This window comes from Hemiscyllium ocellatum, assembly GCF_020745735.1.
Source record: "Hemiscyllium ocellatum isolate sHemOce1 chromosome 27 unlocalized genomic scaffold, sHemOce1.pat.X.cur. SUPER_27_unloc_42, whole genome shotgun sequence".
NCBI classification, from domain to species: domain Eukaryota; kingdom Metazoa; phylum Chordata; class Chondrichthyes; order Orectolobiformes; family Hemiscylliidae; genus Hemiscyllium; species Hemiscyllium ocellatum.
In genome coordinates this window covers 75682-97114 of record NW_026867512.1, presented here as the reverse complement: position 1 = coordinate 97114, position 21433 = coordinate 75682, and the positions used below count along the sequence as shown (strand labels likewise).

Here is a 21433-nt window from a genome sequence, read left to right as displayed (position 1 = left end):
TGGTGGTATGTGGTGGGTGGAATGAGACATCAAGACATTGACACAGACAACCCGCGAGAAACTAAACATACGGACGTGGCAAATGGTAGTGGCAAGCCAGAGTCAGATTTACAGCACAGAACAGCCCCTTCGGGCCATCCAGATATCCTGGCCTCATCTAGTCCCATTTGCCAGCACTTACCCATATCCCTTTAAACCTTTCCTATTCAAATACCTATCCAGATGCCTTTTAAATGTCATAGCTGTATCAACATCCACCACTTCCTCTGGCAGCTCATTCCTTCCACACACCACTCTCTGCATGAAAAGGTTACTCCTTAGGACCCTTTCAAATCTTGCCCTCCTCCACTCTAAACCTTTTGCCCTTTGGTTCTGGACTCTCTCACCCAGGGAAATGTCCTTGTCTATTTACCCTATCCATGCCTCTCATGATTTTATTAGTGACTCTCAGTCACTCCTCAGCCTCTGGTGCACAAGGAAAAACAGCCCAGCCCATTCAGCTCAAACCCTGACAACATCGTTTTAAATGTGTTCTGAACCCTTTCAAGTTTCACAACATCATTCTGATAGGAGCGAGACCAGAATTACACACAATATTCCAAGTGGTCTACCCAATGTCCTATCAGCCACAACATAACTTCCCAACTCTTATCCTCAGTCAGAGGATTGGGAAAGTTTTCAAAACCCACAAAAGACAACCAGGAAAGAATGCAGGGACAAACCAAATTTGAGGGTCAGCTTGGAAGCATCAATGAGAAATTGGCGCACTGGGTTTATTGCTACCCATTCTTCTCGAGTACGTATACGTATTTCTCTTCTGTCCATCGCAGTTCCTCTGTGCTGCAATGTATGGTGGCTTGTTGAATTAATCTCCTGATGCAGCTTTGTTTGTGGGTGTTGGGATGATTGCTTCTGTAGTTAAGTATTTGGTCCGTGTGTATTGTTTCCTGTAGACGCTAGTTTGAAGTTCCCCTTAACTGTTCGCTCTACTGTGACATCTAGGAATGGCACTTTGTTGTTCTCCTCTTCAAACCAGGAGCCCCCCTCAGGCCCACAGTCTCACTACCTGGAACACCAGTATACAGACTAGTCAAAGAACTCCAGTGAAGACTAAAACACTGAGTAGAAGATTCACGCCACTCCATTCACTCCACCCAAGAATTCCTGAACACCAAATACACAAGGTAGAAGAGGATGAAATAATACTGTCCTTTGACATCCAGCCCTGTTCACATCCATGAACATCAACGTGGCCAAAGAAACACTGACTACACTACGAGAAAAACCAAAGACAAACACCAAACAGCACCAACTTCATCTGCAAAAAGATAACACTGTCAAGCTTGTGGACCCATATCTTATCACCTACTTCACATTCAATAACAAGCCAAACAAACAAATCAACTGAACACCCATGAGACCACCAATATCAAGGTTCCTAGCAGAAGCAATAATGCAGAGACTTGAACAAACAGTCCTCCCAACACTCCAACCCAAATTTTGGGTCCGCCACAGTGATGACACCTTTGTCATCACATAATGAAACAGATTAGAGGAAACCTACAACACCATCAACAATATCCTTACTGGCATAAAATTCACAAAAGAGAACAACAAAGTGCCATTCCTAGATGTCAGGAGAGCGAATAGTCAATAGGGAACTTCAGACTAACGTCTACAGGAAAACAACATACACAGCCCCTAGTACCTAATGCAGAAGCAAATCATCCCAAACAAATCTGCATCAGGACACTATTTCAACGAGCCACTACACATTGCACCACCCAGGAACTATGAAGAGCAGAAGATAAATACTTATACAGCATATTCAAGAAGAACGGGTACTCAATAAACCCTGTCCGCTGATTTCTCAACAAAGTCAAACAAGCAGACACATGCGCAGAAACACTAGCCACATTACCTTACATCAAAGACATCTGTGAAATGGATGTCCAGACAACTCAAACCTCTCCACATCATGGTAGCCCACAAACCTACCAACACACTTAAGCAGCAGCTAATGAACCTGAAAAAAGACAAATGTTATTTACAAATTGCTGAAAATGTGTTGCTGGAAAAGTGCATCAGATCAGGCAGCATCCAAGAAGCAGGAGAGTCAACGTTATATTATAAAATGAAGAAAGCAGTTCAGTCAACTTCAATCTTCATCCGGTCACTTTTTAAAAAAGGTTTTGAGCACAGTTATAAAATAATCATGCAAGATTACCTAATTTGCAGCATTGCTTGAGACAGATTTAAAAGTACAAGTAGTTATGATCTCCATTCAGTAATATCTTGATTTGAACATAGTTTAAGTTAAGCAAAGGGTGTTGCGGAAATTGAAGACGTTGTGAAAATGTTACCAGGGAAAACATTGGATTAAAAAAAAATCTGGTTTGAGTTTCTTCTTTGGGTATAAACAGATACTGGATCCAAGTATCCTCCTAATTTTCTAAAACTATGCCCACAAAATAAACACAATGCAACCTCAATAAATCAGGCCCAATAGAAATTCAGAACCCACACTAATATATGGCAAGGAGGAAAGTTTTAGACTACAGGGCAATAAAGATGAGTTGGTCAGATGAGCAGAACATTGGCAGATGGAGTTCAATCCTGAAAAGATCGAGATGATACATTTCAGGAGGATCAACAGGCAAGGGAGTACATGATGAATCGCAAGAACTTAGAATGTACTGAAGATCAGAGAAAGGTATGTGTGTTCATAGATTCTTGAAGGCAACAGGACATGTGGATGATATGGTTAAGGCGGCATATGAAATACTTGCCCTTAAAAGTTAAGGCATTGAACATGACAGCCAGGAGATCATGATGGAACTGTACAAGGCATTAGTTGGGCCACAGCTGGAGTAGTGGATCTGGTCGTCACATTATTAGAAGAATGTGATGGCACTAGAAAGGGTGCAGAAGGGAATACTAACCCAGGGTGGTGCATGTTGGTGAGTTTCAGCTATGAGAATGATTAGATCGGCTGAGGGTATTTTCCTTAGAGCAGAGAAGGCTGGGTGAGGACCTGTTTGGAGTGTACAGATAAGACACTTAGGGTCTAGATAGGAAGAAACTTTTCCCCTTGGTGGATGGCTTCAGCAACTAGGGGGAGTAGATTTAAGGAAAGAGGTAGGACATTTTAATGGAATTTAAGGAAACATATCACCTAGAATGTGCTGGAGATGGATGAATTTACTTATGGGAAGAATTGGTTTGTTTGAAGGGATGGATATAATGAAATAAAACTAGTTCAGAAGATCATTATAATGTGCTAAAACAAAAGAACTGGAGGTAGACCTCCAATAGTGGAAACAATCTAAAGAAGTTTCATTGCCCCATCTGAGAAAAACAATTCTGCTAAACTTCTCAAACGAATCCGAACATCTGTCAGAACTTGTTTGTTTAAAATCAATTAAATCGATTCCAAGTATTTAGGAAAATGAGAATCATCTTTAATCCTGGCCCGAATGGGTGATAGGAAGCTTTTTCAATTTCATTGAAATGGAGCTGTCAGAGATATTGGCTCATTAGAACAGAACAGGGTTGTTTGAGCTTATTGAGCAGTTTGTAGACTCAAACAAGGATCCAGAAAACAATTTTCTGTGGCGCAGAAGCAAGAACAATTAACAAGGACTGATGTTGGTACTGTGTGTCCAAGTGTCTCAGTCTTGGAAGTTCTAGATAAGTTAAACTTCTGAAAAATTGAAGGTGTCAAAGGAAGATCAGGAAGGAATCAAGGATTTGGGGGGAAAGGCAGGAAAATGGAATTGAGGGTTATCAGATCAGACATGATCTCACTGAATAATGGAGCAGAATGGCCAATACTGCTATTTCTTGCGGTAAATCAATCTGGGGAGTTGATAAAAGCTTTTGTATGATTTTTCTTTGTAGTCAGCAACATTTTGTATTTGGAGGAAGTTGGCTTTTGAATTGGATCACAAATAACACTTGAGGTTCCACTGAGGGTTGTTTAGCAACTGAGGTTACATACCATCAAGTTAAATCAAAATAAGCAAAGTATATGGTAAAAGTGTAGGTGTGACTGCTGAAGGCCAAATAAAACATTTTCAGTCTCAAAAATGTCTTTACTCCATAATGTTTCGTTTTACATGCAACAACTCAAGCGACAACTCAAGCCAATCAAGGTGTCGTAGAGTAAAGTTAGGTCTCAGCAAGTCAGCTGACATGTCCGTACAATACTGTTGTAGTGCTCTTTAACCACAGGGTATATACTAGAGATTCAGTTATTTTTCACTTTCCCCAACTCCCCAAATTAGGTTGAGTTTTGTTATGGCATCCTGATGGGAAGCCCGATGTAATGTGCACAGATTCTGCTGCAGTAGTGTATCTGTTAAATTCCCAATGATTTCCATAAAAAAGAGTGAAAGGCAGTGGTTGCATGTGTTGACACCACAGGTATTATTTATATTGGCTTTGAGATAGGGAACAACCATCACCTCCCAAATCGTGTTTTGTTTGCACAGCAACTTTGAGTATGAAAAGCATTCTATTTTTAGACGGCCTAAATGCATACATAGTTTCTTATCAGCATACCTTAAAATCAACATTAAAAAGCACAAACAATTCATTTTCATTGTAAATTACATATTTTAAAATCAAATATTGCAAGACATACAAACACATCAAGAAGGCAAAATTTGTGAAGAAAGCACATCTTTTCTGACAGTTCAGACAGGGATAACTTTGTTCTTGTGGTGGTCAGTGGAGACTTACTCGATCAAATATTAACTACCAGTGCATTTCACATAGATGCTGTATAAATCAAGATCTTACTGATCACTATTGACAAAATTAAACCTATTGACCTGACTCTTTACAAAATAAGAACATATTTGAGTACATAACATTTTCCCATAAAACAGACATTTGCAGTAGTGCAGTTATGTGAAAAGAAACCAACGTTGTTAATTTAGTTTGTTGCTCCACTTCATAAATGTTGTTTTCATTTATTTTGCAACATCAACCCTTCCACTCTTTCTAAAGGTACATGACACTTAAATTTCTTTTTCTTTGCCAATTTTCTTTCATCGACAAAGGCAATCACTTCTTTGGCATTGGGTGGGGGAGCTCTGCCAGTTGACAATTTCTTGCTAAAATTGTTTCACTTGACATGAGTCTTGCCAATAAATGACAGCAACAGCAACAGCTAATACGGATGATAACATTTCAACAAAAGTATACCAAGGTACTTCACATTATGTATCACCCAAGTTGGAGAAATGTGAGGATCTCCTTCTCGGCCTTTCCCCTCAGCTGAGGTGTGGTGACCCTCAAGATAAACCACCACCAGCCATCTCTAATGAGAGAGAACAGTCCTCTGGGAAGACTGTGATGAATGTGTTTAAAGTTGAAAGACAGTTGAAATAGAAGGGAGCGGCACGGTGGCTCAGTGGTTAGCACTGCTGCCTCACAGCGCCAGAGACCCAGGTTCAATCTCATTCTGGGGCTACTGTCTGTGTGGCGTATGCACAATCTCCCCGTGTCTGTGTTGGTTTCCTCTGGGTGCTCCGGTTTCCTCCCACAATCCAAAGAAATTCAGGCTAAGTGAATTGACCATGCTAAAATTGCCCACAATGGTGCTTAAGTCGGGGTAATTGTAGAGGAATGGGCTTGGCTGGCATACTCTCTACAGGGTCAGTATGGGGTTGTTGGGCCGAAGGGCATATTTCCACACATAGGGATTCCAAGACTGTACTAAACACTACATCTAACAAACAGGTATAAAACTAGCCACAAGGATATATGAACATTAACTATCCACAAAAACACATGATGCACTATCACTAATATCTTTACAGACAGACAACGGAGGACACCATGTTGACTGGGACCATACATCCATCCAATGACAAGCCACCGTCCTATAAACCAACCAGAAACACACACAAGAATTCCTAGAAGCATGACATTCCAACTGGAAAGTTTTTGCTTTGGACCTCATCTACCATGCTCTGAGAAAAAGAATGTAAATGATATCACCCACCCTAAAAAACCAAAAGACATAAATAGAAAGCAGGACATAGTACCAGCGCTCCACTAGACTCACTAACGATGTTATCTAGTATGGTGATGAAACATTTGAAAATGACCTTCCAGCTCAGCGAGCCAACTTACATCCAGAATGAGAAAATTCTAGTTGACACAAAGGCTGCCACAAAGTTGGAATTCTCTCCCAGAAATGATAGCTGATGGTGCCCTCACCAAGAAGAATGCCCGCGCTCCCTGCCCCAAGACAACATGCGTCTTACCCTCACGAATATAGAGACCGGTTGCCCCCAGAGGTCCTTCCCCAAACAAAGTAAACACTGGGCCTGTGGAGCTTTTATTCGCGGCCTCAGGCCTCCCCTCGGAGTTTATAAACTCCCCAGTCTCCCTCCTCCTGCGGTTTCCAATCCTCCCCTGTCTCACTGTCTCCTCCCGGTAAAAACAATGACTGCAGACCCTGGAAACCAGAGCCTAGATTAGAATAGTGCTGGAAAAGCACAGCAGTTCAGGCAGCATCCAAGGAGCAGGAAAATTGACATTTCGGGCAAAAGCCCTTCATCAGAAATACAGGCAGAGATCCTGAAGGGTGAAGAGATAAATGAGAGTAGGGTGGGGGTGTGGAGAAAGTAGCATAGAGTACAATAGGTGAGTGGGGGTGGGAAGAAGGTGATAGGTATGGGGGGAGGGGTGGTGGAGTGGATGGGTGGAAAAGAAGATAGGCAGGTACGACAAGTCAGGGGACAGTGCTGAGCTGGAAGTTTAGAATGGGGTGAGGTGGGGTAATGGGAAATGAGGAAGCTGTTGAAGTCCACATTAATGCCCTGGGGTTGAAGTGTTCCGAGGCGGAAGATGAGGCGTTCTTCCTCCAGGCGTCTGGTGGGGAGGGAGCGGCGGCGAAGGAGGCCCAGGACCTCCATGTCCTCGGCAGAGTGCGAGAGGGAGTTCAAATGTTGGGCCACAGGGCGGTGTGGTTGATTGGTGTGGGTGTCCCAGAGATGTTCCCTAAAGCGCTCTGCTAGGAGGCGTCCAGTCTCCCCAATGTACAGGAGACCGCATCGGGAGCGATGGATACAATAAATGATATTGGTGGATGTGCAGGAAAAGCTTTGATGGGTGTGGAAGGCTCCTTTAGGGCCTTGGATGGAGGTGAGGAAGGAGGTGTGGGCGCAGGTTTTGCAATTCCTGCGGTGGCAGGGGAAGGTGCCAGGATGGGAGGGTGGGTTGTAGGGGGGCATGAACCTGACCAGGGAGTCACAGAGGGAACGGTCTTTGCGGAAGGTGGAAAGGGATGGGGAGGGAAATATATCCCTCGTGTGGGGTGCGTTTGAAGGTGGCAGAAATGTCAGCAGATGATTTGGTTTATGCGAAGGTTGGTAGGAGGGAAGGTGAGCACCAGGGGCGTTCTGCCCTTGTTACGGTTGGAGGGGTGGGCTCTGAGGGCGGCGGTGTGGGATGTGGAAAAGATGCTTTGGAGGGCATCTTTAACCACGTGGGAAGGGAAATTGCGGTATCTGTAGAAGGAGGCCATCTGGTGTGTTCTGTGGTGGAACTGGCCCTCCTGGGAACAGATACGGCAGAGGCAAAGGAATTGGGAATACGGGATGGCATTTTTGCAGGAGGTAGGGTGGGAAGAGATGTAATCCAGGTAGCTGTGGAAGTCTGTGGGTTTATAAAATACCAGTGTCAAGTCGGTCATTATTAATGGAGATGGAGAGGTCCAGGAAGGGGAGGGAGGTGTCAGATGGTCCAGGGAAATTTAAGGTCAGGGTGGAATGTGTTGGTGAAGTTGATGAATTGCTCAACTTCCTCGCGGGAGCACGAGGTGGTGCCAATGCAGTCATGAATGTAACAGAGGAAGAGGTGGGGAGTGGTAGAAGGTGGACTGTTTTACGTAGCCAACAAAGAGACAGGCATAACTGGGGGCTATACGGGTGCCCATGGCTGTCCCTTTGGTCTGGAGGAGGTGGGAGGATTCGAAGGAGAAATTGTTAAGGGTGAGGACCAGTTTGGCCAGACGAATGAGTGTGTCGGTGGAAGGATACTGTTGGGGACCTCGGGAGAGGAAGAAACAGAGGGCTTGGAGGCCCTGGCCATGGCGGATGGAGGTGTAGAGGGATTGGATATCCATGGTGAAAATGAGACGTTGGGGTTTGGGGAAACGGAAGTCTTGGAGGAGGTGGAGGGTGTGGGTGGTGTCCTGAACGTATGTGGGGAGTTCCTGGACTGGGGGGATAGGACAGTGTCGAAGTAGGTACTCACTGTCCCCTCTCCCCGGGCGCTCAGGCCTGGCGACGTCTCCGAAACCTGTTTCTGTTCTGAAAGAGCATCACTGGACACGTAACGTTTCCTCGGATTCCCTTGACACATGCAGCCAGGGCTGCTCAACTTTTCCAGCGGTTTCTGTTCTTGTTCCTTAAGCCGCCGGCGTCATTCCTCTCCCACACTCAGTAACACTGTCTTTGTCCCACTACATGACCTACACTGCACATGCGCCAACACAAGGGGCTGGGTGACCAGACCGTGACGTCACTCCGCGTGGAGTGGGCGCGGTTAGACGAGGCATCCAACCAATCGGAGGCAATGGGGGCGGGGCGAATGTGTTCCCTGCTCCCCTCGCCAGCCACCTGAAAGGTGGGGTTTTCTTTATTAAAAAAATGTCTTTTCCGAAATGTTATTCCAGACCTCGAAAGATGAAACATTGGAAAACTTGCAAACATAAACGAAGGGATACTAAAAAAAACGAATAAAGGTAAATTACGAAAGAAACCTAGCGCAAAATATCAAAAAGAATAGCAAAAGCTTGTGTTGGCATGCTGAAGGGAACAGAGTTACTCAAGCCCCTTGGAAGATGAAACCGGTGAGTTATAGGAGGAACACTGAAATGGCAGAGATGCTAAGTCAATCCTTTTCCTCAGTTTTCAAGCTGGAGGACAACAGTACCATTCCTATTGGAATGGGCAAGTCAGAGATTATAGAAAGGATAGAACTTAAACAATAACATTGAGAAAGAAAAGTTACACAGCAAACCATTAGGATTGAGGGCAGACAAGTCCCCTGGGCCTGACGGCATACATGCCAGGGTACTATATAGACTTCAGTAAGGCGTTTGACAAGATTCCCCAAGGGGGACAAGTTCGCAAGGTTAGATATCATCGAATACAGCGAGAACTAGTAATTTGGATACAGTACCAGCTCACAGGTAGGAAGACAGAGGGTGGTGGTGGAGAGTTGCTTTTCAGACTGGAGGCCTGTGACCAGCAGTATACCACAAGGATGGGTGCTAGGTCCACCACATTTCATCATTTATATAAATATTCCTGTCAGGGCGAAAGGGAAGGCTGGTAGGTATAGGGAATGCTAGATAAGTAAAGTAAAGAAATTGAGGGTCTGGTTAAGAAAAAGAAGGAAGCATATGTCAGGTATAGACAGGATAGATCGAGTGAATCATTAGAAGAGTTGAAAGAAAGTAGGAGGATACTTAAGAGGGAAATCAGGAGGGCAAAAAGGGGACATGAAATAGCTTTGGCAAATAGAATTAAGGAGAATCCAAATGGCTTTTACAAATATGTTGAAGACAAAAGGGTAACTAGGGAGAGAATCGGGCCCCTCAAAGATCAGCAGGTCAAGCAGCAGGAGAATCGACGTTTCGGGCATAAGCCCTTCTCCAGGAATCGGGCTTATGCCCGAAACGTCGATTCTCCTGCTCCTTGGATGCTGCTTGACCTGCTGCGCGTTTCCAGCAACACATTTTTCAGCTCTTATCTCCAGCATCTACAGTCCTCACTTTCCCCTCAAAGATCAGCAAGGTGGCCTTTGTGTGGAGCCACAGAAAGTTGGGGAGATACTAAATGAATATTTTGTGGAAGTATTTACTGTGGAAAAGGACATGGAAGTTATAGACTGTAGGGAAATAGATGGTGACATCTTGCAAAATGTCCAGATTACAGAGGAGGAAGTACTGGATGTCTTGAAATGTTTAAAAGTGGATAAATCCCCCGGAACTGATCAGGTGTACCCGAGAACTCTGTGGGAAGCTAGAGAAGTGATTGCTGGGCCTCTTGCTGAGATATTTGTATCATCGGTAGTCACAGGTGAGGTGCTGGAAGACTGGAGGTTGGCAAACGTGGTGCCACTGTTTAAGAAGGGGGGGTAAAGACAAGCCAGGGAACTATTGACCGGTGAGCCTGACCTTGGTGGTGGGCAAGTTGTTGGAGGGAATCCTGAGGGACAGGATGTGCATGTATTTGGAAAAGCAAGGACTGATTCGGGATAGTCAACATGGCTTTGTGCGTGGGAAAATCATGTCTCACGAACTTGATTGAGCTTTTTGAAGAAGTAACAAAGAAGATTGATGATGGCAGAGCAGAAGATCTGATCTATATGGACTTCGGTAAGGCGTTCGACAAGGTTCCCATGGGAGACTGATTAGCAAGGTTAGATCTCATGGAATACAGGGAGAACTAGCCATTTGGTTACAGAACTAGTTCAAAGGTAGAAGAGGATGGTGGTGGAGGGTTGTTTTTCAGTCTGGAAGTCTGTGACCAGTGGAGTGCCACAAGGATCAGTGCTGAGTCCCCTACTTTTTGTCATTTACATAAATGATTTGGATACAAGCATAAGAGGTACAGTTAGTAAGTTTGCAGATGACACCAAAATTGGAGGTGTAGTGGACAGCAAAGAGGGTTACCTCAGATTACAACAGGATCTGGACCAGATGGACCAATGGCTGAGAAGTGGCAGATGGAGTTTATTTCAGATAAATGCGAGGTGCTGCATTTTGGGAAAGCAAATCTTAGCAGGACTTATACACTTCATGGTAAGGTCCTAGAGAGTGTTGCTGAACAAATAGACCTAGGAGTGCAGGTTCATAGCTCCTTGAAAGTGGAGTCGCAGGTAGACAGAATAGTGAAGGCGGCGTTTGGTATGCTTTCCTTTATTGGTCAGAGTATAGGAGTTGGAAGGTCATGTTGCGACTGTACAGAATATTGGTTAGGCCACTGCTGGAATATTGCATGCAGTTCTGGTCTCCTTCCTATTGGAAAGATGTTGTGAAACTTGAACGGGTTCAGAAAAGATTGACAAGGATGTTGCCAGGGTTGGAGGATCTGAGCTACAGGGAAAGGCTGAACAGGCTGGTGCTGTTTTCCCTGGAGCGTCGGAGGCTGAGGGGTGACCTTCTAGAGATTTACAAAATGAGGGGCATGGATAGGATAAATAGACAAAATCTTTTCCCTGGGGTTGGGGAGTCCAGAACAAGAGGGCATAGGTTTGGGGTGAGAGGGGAAAGATATAAAAGAGATCTAAGGGGCAATTTTTTCAAGCAGAGGATGGTATGTGTATTGAATGAACTGCCAGAGGAAGTGATGAAGGCGAGAACAATTGCAACATTTAAGAGGCATTTGGATGGTATATAAATAGGAAGGGTTTGAAGGGATATGGGCCGGGTGCTGGCAGGTGGGACTAGATTGGGTTGGGATATCTGGTCAGCATGGATGGGTTAGACCGAAGGGTCTCTTTCCATGCTGTGCATCTCTATGACTCTAAATGCTGTGGATGTCACTATACGACAGTTACTAATTTTGCAGATGACACCAAAATTAAAGGTGTAGTGGACAGCGAAGATGCTTAGCTCAGAGGACAACAAGACCTTAATCAGATGGGTCAATGGGCTGAGAAGTGGCAGACGGAGTTTAATTTAGATACATATGAGGCACTGCATTTTGGAAAAGCATATCAGAGGAGGACTTATACACTTAATGGTAAGATCCAAGGGAGTGTTGCTGAACAAAGATCTGGAGTGCAGGTTCATAGCTCCTTGAAAGTAGTCACAGATAGATAAGATAGCGAAGGTGGTGTTTGGAATGCTTTCCTTTATTGGTCAGAGTATCGAGTATTGAAGTTGGGAGGTGATGTTGCAGCTGTACAGGGCATTGGTTAGACCACTTTTGGAATATTGTGTGCAGTTCTGGTCTCCTTTCTGTCAGAAGTTTGTTGTGAAACTTGAAAGGGTTCAAAAAAAAAAGAGTTAGAAGGAAGTTGCCAGGGTTGGAGGATTTGAGCTATCGAGAGAAGCTGAATAGGTTGGTCCTGTTTTCCCTGGAGTATCGGAGGCTGAGAGGTGACCTTACAGAGATTTATAAAATCATGAGGGGCATTGATAGGATAAACAGACAAGGTCTTTTCCCTGAGTTGGGGGGAGTCTAGAACTAGATGGCATACATTTAGGGTGAGAGGGGAAAGAAATAAAAGGGACTTAAGGGACAACTTTTTCAAGCAAAGGGTGGCGCGGGTATGGAATTAGCTGCTTGAGGAAGTCGTGAAGGCTGGTAAAATTACAATATTTGAATGGAATCTGGATGGAAGGGTTTAGAGGGATATGGGCCAAGTGCTAGCAAATGGTACTAGATTGTTTAGGCTAACTGGTCAACATGGATGAGTTAGAGTGTTAAAGTAGGGATTTGAGACAGCCCAGGGAATCCCTTGTGGAGTCAGACCTGTAACCTCTCACGATTCGTCCTGGAGATCGTACTCTTTGAGAGTCTGGAATAAAAAAACTCTTATAGACTGTTTAGTTTAATTTTAGTTATCCCCTTTATTTACCAACAGCTCCACTGATACCGATAAGCTAAACTCGCTAGGTTCTAGTAACCTAGGAGAGTAGGGGGCCAACTCTTCAAGTGCCCTGGCAGGCTACTCTGATGTACTGATACAAAGTGGTTTCCTTTACACAAAGATTTACAAAAACATTGCATGTTCTTAATTCGTAAGGAAGAAAAGTTAATTGACAGGTCACTGTACGCTTGACTAATCACTCCCACAGGCTCTAAGCCATTCATCAGGTGGGAAAAACATACCCAGCCGAGTGAGGTGCCTGCTAGCAAGATAAACTCCTATCATAAAGGGGTATCAGTCTGAGCTAATTGGAGAGTTCCTAACCTTGCACAGGTCACAGGTCAGATACAACTGTTTTCCAAAATGGCTTCTTAGCAGGAGAGCAAACTTTTGATCATAAAATGGCTTGCTGACACATTGTGCCAGAATCTCTTCAATGTTAGGCCTAGAATAATTTCTAAGCGAGGAGCAGACCCCTGCTTTTTAGGCACTGAATCATACGGTACCTGAGGCTGAGATGTTACCAAAAGGTTGCATTTAAACTGATTCATTAGTCTTCGAATTAAACATGCTTTCTTTTCAGGGTTGTGATTCAAATAAGACATAAGATCTGATTAGTTGGAATTGACAGTGGGGCAGTCTGAAAGGTCTGTAGAGTGGTCTGCAAGAACAGCAAGTAAGTTAAAGCTTCAATGTTACGTTTTACAGAGTTCATATTTAATAACTGGTAATGGCTACTCAATACCATCATAAAGTCTCAAAAATGCAATTACGTTCAATCCAAAGCAGGTAAGCACGAAGAGTTAATTTTTTAATGGCTTCGGGAGCCCCAGTGCTATAATGGTTTCTCTGTCACTCTTGTCCTTTTGAACTCTCAAGTCAGGGAGTTATAACAGCAACGGTGTTTTCCCTCGGTTTGCCTAGCTTGCAAGGGGTAATAAGAATCCATTATAATTAACAGTTCCTGACTGTCAATTACAAGGCCTTTGATAGTACTGAATTTCGTTTCGGGGGTCAGAATCAAACGCTGTCATTAATTTCACAAGGGAACAGCCATGAATGTTATCACTGTGTCCTATTTACACAGTTCACTGTTAAGGCAAATGTTCTTAATTGCCTTAGGGTATCCTGTTATCACTTTGTTATCTTCTGCATACCTTGAGTTCTCCACTTTTACCAAGCCTCCCTGCCTGTCTATTTTTTAGTGTGCAGCAAATGTGCTCTATAATTCAACATTACATTTTAGTTTAAATGTTTAAAGACAAGTTTTATGGCTATAGACTTTCTTATTCCCTCCTTTTATTATTTCATGACAACTACTTGGCTTATAATTATTATTAGGGTAAAAAATTAGGTCTGCAGATGCTGGAGATCGCAGTTGAAAATGTGTTGCTGGTTAAAGCACAGCAGGTCAGGCAGCATCCAAGGAATAGGAATAGGAAATTATTAGTCCATCCAGTCAATGTATATTTTCAAATAAGTCAAGTGCCTCCTCTGCCAGGTCATCGTCCAGAGGAGCAGAGTCTGAAAGATACAGGATTTCAGCATGGAAGTTCAGGCACAGAGTTAGAGGGGTAGACAAGGGTCAATTAACCAGATGCTCTTTGGCTTAGGTGAAAAACAATGCACAGTCTATTTCACGCATAAGCAGACGACAGTGTGTATTCCTAGGATGAGTCCAAGGACTATCAGTACATCCCACACGATCCATCCACACAGCGATCATAGCCAGCAAGTAAACTTCCATCCACACGAATCAGGCAACAGTTGGGCAGGTATCTTCCCTGCATCTTGACCCGTTTTGTTGATCACATCTGTGACGTACGTAAGATCAGAACATGGTTTAGTAACAAGTTCATTTATGAGAACACAATCATGGGGAGGATCAGGCAGTTCAAGTGGTTCTTCCTGCAGGAATGTAGCGGGGTAATGTTAGAGCAGTATTTAAAGGAGAGAAATGGATTCAGAAGTAATGAAATCTCATAGCGACTGATACGAACCATAGCGGGGCGCAGAGTATGTTTAGAAATCAGCAAGGATACTGCAGAATGCGAGGTACAGACTTCTACATTTTGATGTAAAGTTATATTAGAGGCAGCCACTACCAGAGTGTGGATGGCAGAGAGAATCTGGGTGCAGAAAGGCATACCTTGAGCAAAAGGATCAAGCTCAGTAGAATAATAGGCAATAGGGCACCAAGAGGAGCCATGTTGCTGGGTGAGAACAGCTGGAGCACAGGTATCAAGGATGGCAACATAAAGATGAAAGTGGCAGTCATACAAACGTCGGCCCAGTGTGGTGCTGAAGAGAGGGTCATTTTAAGCTCCGTAAAGATTTGTAGTTGTTTTGGGGTGAGTTCATACTGTTAAGGCTCATTAGGAACTTAACTTTGTTGGAGGGGGTACAATATAACCACATTGATGTGGATGGTTGAGAAAGGTAGTGGAGTCAGTGTGATTGGACACTTTGTCAGGGCTAGCAAGGAGGTCAATGTTTTGAACTAGGGTAGCGTCTCCAGGAAATTCAAATAATTCAAGCTGGGCTTGAAGAGTCTCTGAAAAGAATGTGGGCGAGTGAATAAACCCTTGAGGTAGGCAAGTCCACGTATATTGGTGGCCCTTAAAAGAAGGCAAAAATGTATTGGGCTATTTGGATGCAAAGGAAGACAAAAGAATGCATGTTGGAGGTCAACGACAGCGAAGATCTTGGCATCTGCTGGAACTTGGCTGAGGATAGTAGCAGGATTGGCAACTGGAGGATTATGAGCTTCAATGATTTTATTTACTTCATGAAGGTCGTGAACGACATTCATGACATCCTGGTTTAGGGATCGGAAAGATAGGTGTATTGACAGAAGAATGGCATGGGACTAGAAGGCCTTGCTGTAGAAATGAATCAATGACGGGTTGAATGCCAGCTTCACCTTCTGGTTTCAGGGGGTATTGAGATATAGATAGGAGGACAGAATTAGCTTTGGTCAAAATGGAATGGGTGGGACCTGAGCAAGGCCCACTTGTGTTTTGGAGTCCACACAGACTCCAGGATATACTGCGTCCTGCAGGCGAGGGTAGGCATGATGATGATGAAGAGGTAAAAACAATGACTGCAGATGCTGGAAACCAGATTCTGGATCAGTGGTGCTGGAAGAGCACAGCAGTTCAGGCAGCATCCAATGAGCAGCGAAATCGCGTTTCGGGCAAAAGCCATGATGATGATGAAGGCTGCCATGGATCAACTAAGGCTGTGCATAAAATAGGATTGATCCTTGAGCAAGCAGCTGAATTTCACAGCAAGTATGATCAGCATGGTCAAAAAGAGTCTTAGCGTCAAAACCTACATCTTGGGCTTTGTGTTCTGGGTTCAAATGAGGGGGCCAATTTTCCAGCTATGAGGGGGAACTGACACGAAAAGAACGCCACCAGCTGGTGACCTGATCTCACCAATCACCCAAGCGTGCTTAGTGCCCAGTAAGGGATTATAACATGTGTTCAAGTCTGAGATCATTCCCAGATGAGTCATAAGCTAAAGTAAGGTGGGGGTGAGGGACGTTATGTAAAATAGGATCAAAAGCGTAAGGATCCAAATCAAATGACCACCATCGAGGAGGCTTTGGTTTGATATTGATGCATTGAACAAAATGAGGTGGATCCTGATTCAGGATACCATCATCATGACATTCAATAGTAATATTTAGAGGACAGAGGAGATCTCTAGCAAGTAGAGGGATATGTAATCCATTAGTAACAACAAAGCAAAAAGGGAATGTGACACAATTTTTCCACACCACTGTCAGAGGGACAGCGTATGCATGTTTATTAGAGAAACCATCAAAACATTGCTGGGTTTCATCATCGTCCGAGATTTGAAAATCAAAAGCATGAGCAAGATGGATGGGAAGTGATGAAACAGTGGCTCCTGTGTCAAACATGAATTCAATATCGTGGCCATTACGGTTAAGAATTAGCATAGGTCCGTCCTCTGGACTGGCGGTAAGTATGGGAAAATTCAAAGCAGGAAGCTGCTCTATACCCGGGAGTCCGTTTTGAAAAGGGTTTTGTGCAGTAAAAGGGGCAACCTGCTGAGGTCACTGGGGAGGGAGACCAGGAGATTGTCTGTTGTTTTTACTCCAGTGATGAACCAGGGACTGCTATGGAAAGGGCAGTTCTTGGACCAATGTCCTGGTTGATTGCAAATGAAACAAAGGTGTAGTTGTTGGGGGACCCTAGGGGGTGGGGGAGGCAGTGAAGAGTAATGAGAGGGTGTATAGGGGCATCATGGACTGTTGGGGAAGGATACATAGGATCACCGCATGGTCCATTGGGATGTTGTGAATACACAGTACCATTTCTACGGTCCTGCCATACTGGACGATAGTATGAGGGTTTCATTTGTTCGCTTGACTGACCTTGCAGACGGAAAGGTCTACTTTGAATCCTGGGTTTAGGTTTAGCCACTGTAGTTTGGGCAAGTTCTGTCTTGACCGTGCCAACGGTAGCCTTACTCTTGGGATCCTTTAGTTCCCAGAAGTAACAAACCTCTTGGCTGAATTGTGCACCCTCAGCATCTTGCTCGTGGATGTTGTGGGTTTTAATAGCTTTCTGTACCTGATCAGGTAAGACAGTCATACATATGGCATTAAATTGGGATGATCACCCTTGTAGGTAGTTAGCGTCAACAGAAGAAGCGCTATAGCATTCCTTAAAATGGGTAAGAAACTCCTCAGCCCCTTCGCCCAAGCTGGGTTTACATGTTAAGACTTTACCCACATCAACTACGCGATGCACGCTTGGTGGAGACAGGTAATAATCCAATCTGATAGTTTTGGCCGGGTGCCGGACTACAAGTTGGGTATGATTATTACCTCAAAATTTCTCAGAACTCGCCCATTTTTCAGGTGAAAATCTGCATTCTGAGGTGAACCAGATCTTGGGAGGCATCATTATAAATGGTCTTAGTCCTATTAATGTAATTAACAGATCCCTCAGGATTCCTTCCATAATCTGCAACCTTATTGATAATGCTTGAGAATCATGAGGTTTCCATGGTCGATAAAGATCCATAAATTGGGCTTGTCCCAGATTCAGAGGCTGTGGGTCAGGAACCTCTTCTATTCAGGAAATTTCTTTTTTGCCCTCCCACATCACAGGGTGAGTGCAAGGACCAATATTAAGGTCCTGAGACTTTGATTGCAAATTTAGTTTAGGGGCAGTGGAAATCAAAAGGAGTCTCTTCAATGTTTCTTCCAGATTTTAATTTGAATTGACTCCTAGTACGGTAGGCACCAGGTTTGTGGTAAGCCGAATTCTTATTCGGCATAACAGCTGGGGGAAGGTCTTGAGCCTTGGCACATTCGTCATCAGAGTAAGGGGGGAGGGTTCAGGGAGGGAACCGGAGGTGGTCAGCTGACAGGATGGGAGGCATAAAATATTTCCTCCTTCGAATCAGTATCCCATCCACAAATGGATCAGGATTCTTCAGTAATGGGTCTCTGGAAGAGGGAAGGTTGGGGTATAAGGAACAGTCCTTGTCAGCTTCGTCCTGCCCAGCTGCAATTGCAGTCTGTTGTTTATTCACCAGTTTCCTTTTTCTTTGATGCCCTTGACGTTTCAACGTAGATTCTGAATTTTTAAAAAATTTTCTCCCTTGCCTATTCCAATTCTGCTTCTAAATCATGTGCTTCACATTTATGTTTTAGTTCTGTCCAATTTAGTTCAGATCTTTCCTCAGTTAATGGACTAACTCCCCTTTTAATACAGTTTTGTCTCCATGATGGTTGCATGGATTTTTCCCATTTTTCCTCGAGCTACCCTTTTCCACTCTGATAAGACTTCTTTCTGCTTTCTTCCCTTTCTTTTTTTCCCAAATCCCTTGTTCAATTTTAGTGAATAGAATTAAATCATGTGTGCCTCCTAGAGACCAATCCTTATTCTGTTGAGCAGCTGCAGCTGATATTCTCAATTGTTTCTCATAATTAAGGATACAGACTTGTTATTTCTGTTCAGGGACATTTGTCTTCCATCTTATCTAGGGGCACACTCAGTTATCCTACCTACTTTAAATCTTTGAAAACTACTGATCTACATGGGCTCCAGCCTCACAGAACACAAACATTCACTCGTCAACAAGCAAATGTGCATCCAAACCAAATCTCAAAAGGATTAAACTTTCTGCAAGCCGCAGGGAATCAGTGCTGACTTTCTGTGTCACGCGCGCGCTCCCTCGTACATACACATGAACATGTTAAGAGGAACGAGGCACTCACAGTCCACGTATCTCATAAATCCTGGATGTGGCACATAGTTGTTTAACCAAGTATACAAGAATTGTATCACTGGCCAACTTTCTTTTTATTTTATACATGACAAAAGCAGCAGCCACCCTCTATATTTCATAAACGAAGAACACCCAAACAGAACAAAATCACAACTAACAAACAAGACAAAACAGCAAAGCAAGACAAGCCAAGCTGAACAGATACAGAGAAGATAATCTCGACATAAAACTTTCACTAATCAACAACCCGACAATGAACAATAAGACTAATGATTCCTGCAAAACATTCTCGGTTTTCAGTCCTATGTAAACGATCTCATTTAGGGTTCTGAGAGGGTACCAAGAGAAAAATGGGGGAAAAACACCACACAGATGTAGACAGAGAGTAATCAAGGTACAATTTTACCTTGTGGGTCCATTGGTCTTGAGTCCAACCCTTAGATGGAACTCTTCTTTTCCAGTTTCAGTCAAATGTAGCCCTTGTTGGAACCCTGCTTGCAGCGCCAAATTGATAAAGTACAGATACGAGACAGCCGAGGGAGTCCCTTGTGGACTCAGACCTGTCAGCCTATCTTGGTCCCAGAGATTGTACTCTTTGGAAGTCTGGAATAAAAATAAAACTCTTACAGTTTAGTTTAATTTTAAATTGTCCCCTTCATTAATACCATCACGGTTACAACATAACACCGATACTTATAAGACAATCTAACTGGATTCTATTAACCAGAAGAGTAGCAATCACTTCTTCCAAGAGCCCTGGCGGGCTACTCTGTGTACTATCTTTATATACAAGTTTTTTACAAAGGCGGTGCTGTTGCAAACAAGCTTTCTTTAAATGAATTTTTTTTTTTTTACAAAAGCACTGCATGTTCTGAACTAGACAGATAACAATGAAGGGCAATAATTCGGGAGAGAAGTAATTGATTCCGAGTTTCGTTCTGAGGTCAGAATCAAACACTTTTTCATTTCACAAAGGAACAGCCATGAATGTGATCGCTCAATATCCTGTTTATACAAATTCACTGATGTTAAGGCAAATGTTCTTAATTGCCTTACCCTCCCTGCCGGTCTATTTTCTAGTGTGGAGCAAATGTGTTCTATAATTCAACATTATATTTTAGTCTAAATGCTTAAGGACACATTTTCCTTACAAACATTCTCACGACCCCTTTCAAAGTTTCGTAAGTTCTTTCCTATATCAGGGGGAGCAAAACTTAATGTAGTATTCCAAAAATGCCCTAACCAACATACAGCCACAATATGACCTCACAACTCCTTTATTCAATGCTCTGACCAATAAAGGAAATCATACCAAACGCCTTCTTCATTCGTCTATCTACCTGCAACTCCAAGATCTCTTTGTTCAGCAACACTCCCCTTAACTGTCAATCCTGCCTGGATTGCTCAACCAAAATGCAATACCTCATTTCTCTAAATTAAACTCTGTCTGACATCCTCAGCCTATTGCCCATCCCAAAAATTCTAATTTATAGCAAACTCTCTTTGCTCTCTTATTCCCTAGAAGCTGAAAATCTTCATACCACACACTCCCCCTCTGTTTTCACTTTGCTGAACCGAATCCCTGCTGTACCACATTCTGAAGGGTCAAAATACTGACCAGCCAGGATGAGTGGACGTTGAGAAGATGTTTCCATTGGTAGGAGAGACAAGGAGTTGAGGGTACAGCCTTACAATAAAGGGAAGACCTTTTAGAACAGAGAGAAGGAGAAACCTCTTCAGCCAGACAGTGGTGAATCTATGGAATTCATTGCCATAGACAGCTATGGAGGGCAGGTCGCTGAGGATATTTAAGATTGAGATAGATAGGTTCTTGAGTATCAAGGGGATTGAGGGTTACAGTGAGAAAGTGAAAGGATGGGATTGAGAAACTTATCAGCCACGATTGTGTGGTATGAACAGACCTGATGGGCTGAACAGCCTAATTTCTGCACCTTTGTCAGATGGTCTTTTGCTGTCCTGGGCACAGGGTGTCAGAATTGGGAGCAGGAGTAGACCATTTGGTCTTTCGAGCCTGCACCAGCATTGAACACATCATAACTGGGTATTAGTCTACCTACATCTTGTAAATAGACTGTGACTTTTCTCACTGGAGCACAGGAGGTTGAGAGGTAACCCTATAGAGGTTGTTTAAAATCATGAGGGGATAGATGAGATGAATCGCAGGTATCATTGCCCTCGGGTGGGGGTTTTAAGATTAGGCAGCAAATTTTGAAGGTGAGAGGAGAAAGATTTTAAAAAGTCTTGAGGGGCAGCATTTTTTTTTTAAAAAAGAGAGTGGTTTGTGTGTGAAATTATTATCCAGACATTTTCTCACCTTCCCCCCCATAAACATCCACTTCTTTGTTGTTCAAAAATCACCTGAACTCAGCCTTGAATATATTCAATGACTCCTTAACTGCAGGAAGAAATCCCCACTTCTGAACTCAATTCCTCTTGCTAATATACACTTGCTTTGCTCATTGCTCGCTGCACCTGACAAATGGCATTGACTGGTGTACAAGGATGCTGAGGC

The 21433-nt window shown here is 43.5% G+C and overlaps 2 protein-coding genes across 6 annotated transcripts in view; one reads left to right on the top strand and one right to left on the bottom strand.

The window, feature by feature from the left end:
* The window catches only part of LOC132808338 (zinc finger protein 239-like), a 62337-nt gene that overhangs the window by 2476 nt on the left and 38428 nt on the right, over positions 1-21433 (bottom strand). For 2 of the 5 annotated variants that reach the window (XM_060822095.1, XM_060822093.1), the window contains exon 2: positions 19307-19503. The gene's annotated coding sequence lies outside the window, so the exon portion shown is untranslated. Of the gene's footprint in view, positions 1-1921; positions 2027-8270; positions 8515-19306; positions 19504-21433 lie in introns of those variants that run through there. The other 3 variants (XM_060822096.1, XM_060822097.1, XM_060822092.1) reach the window with 3 other exon arrangements.
* The window catches only part of LOC132808344 (uncharacterized), a 74489-nt gene that overhangs the window by 22771 nt on the left and 30285 nt on the right, over positions 1-21433 (top strand). The window lies entirely within an intron of this gene.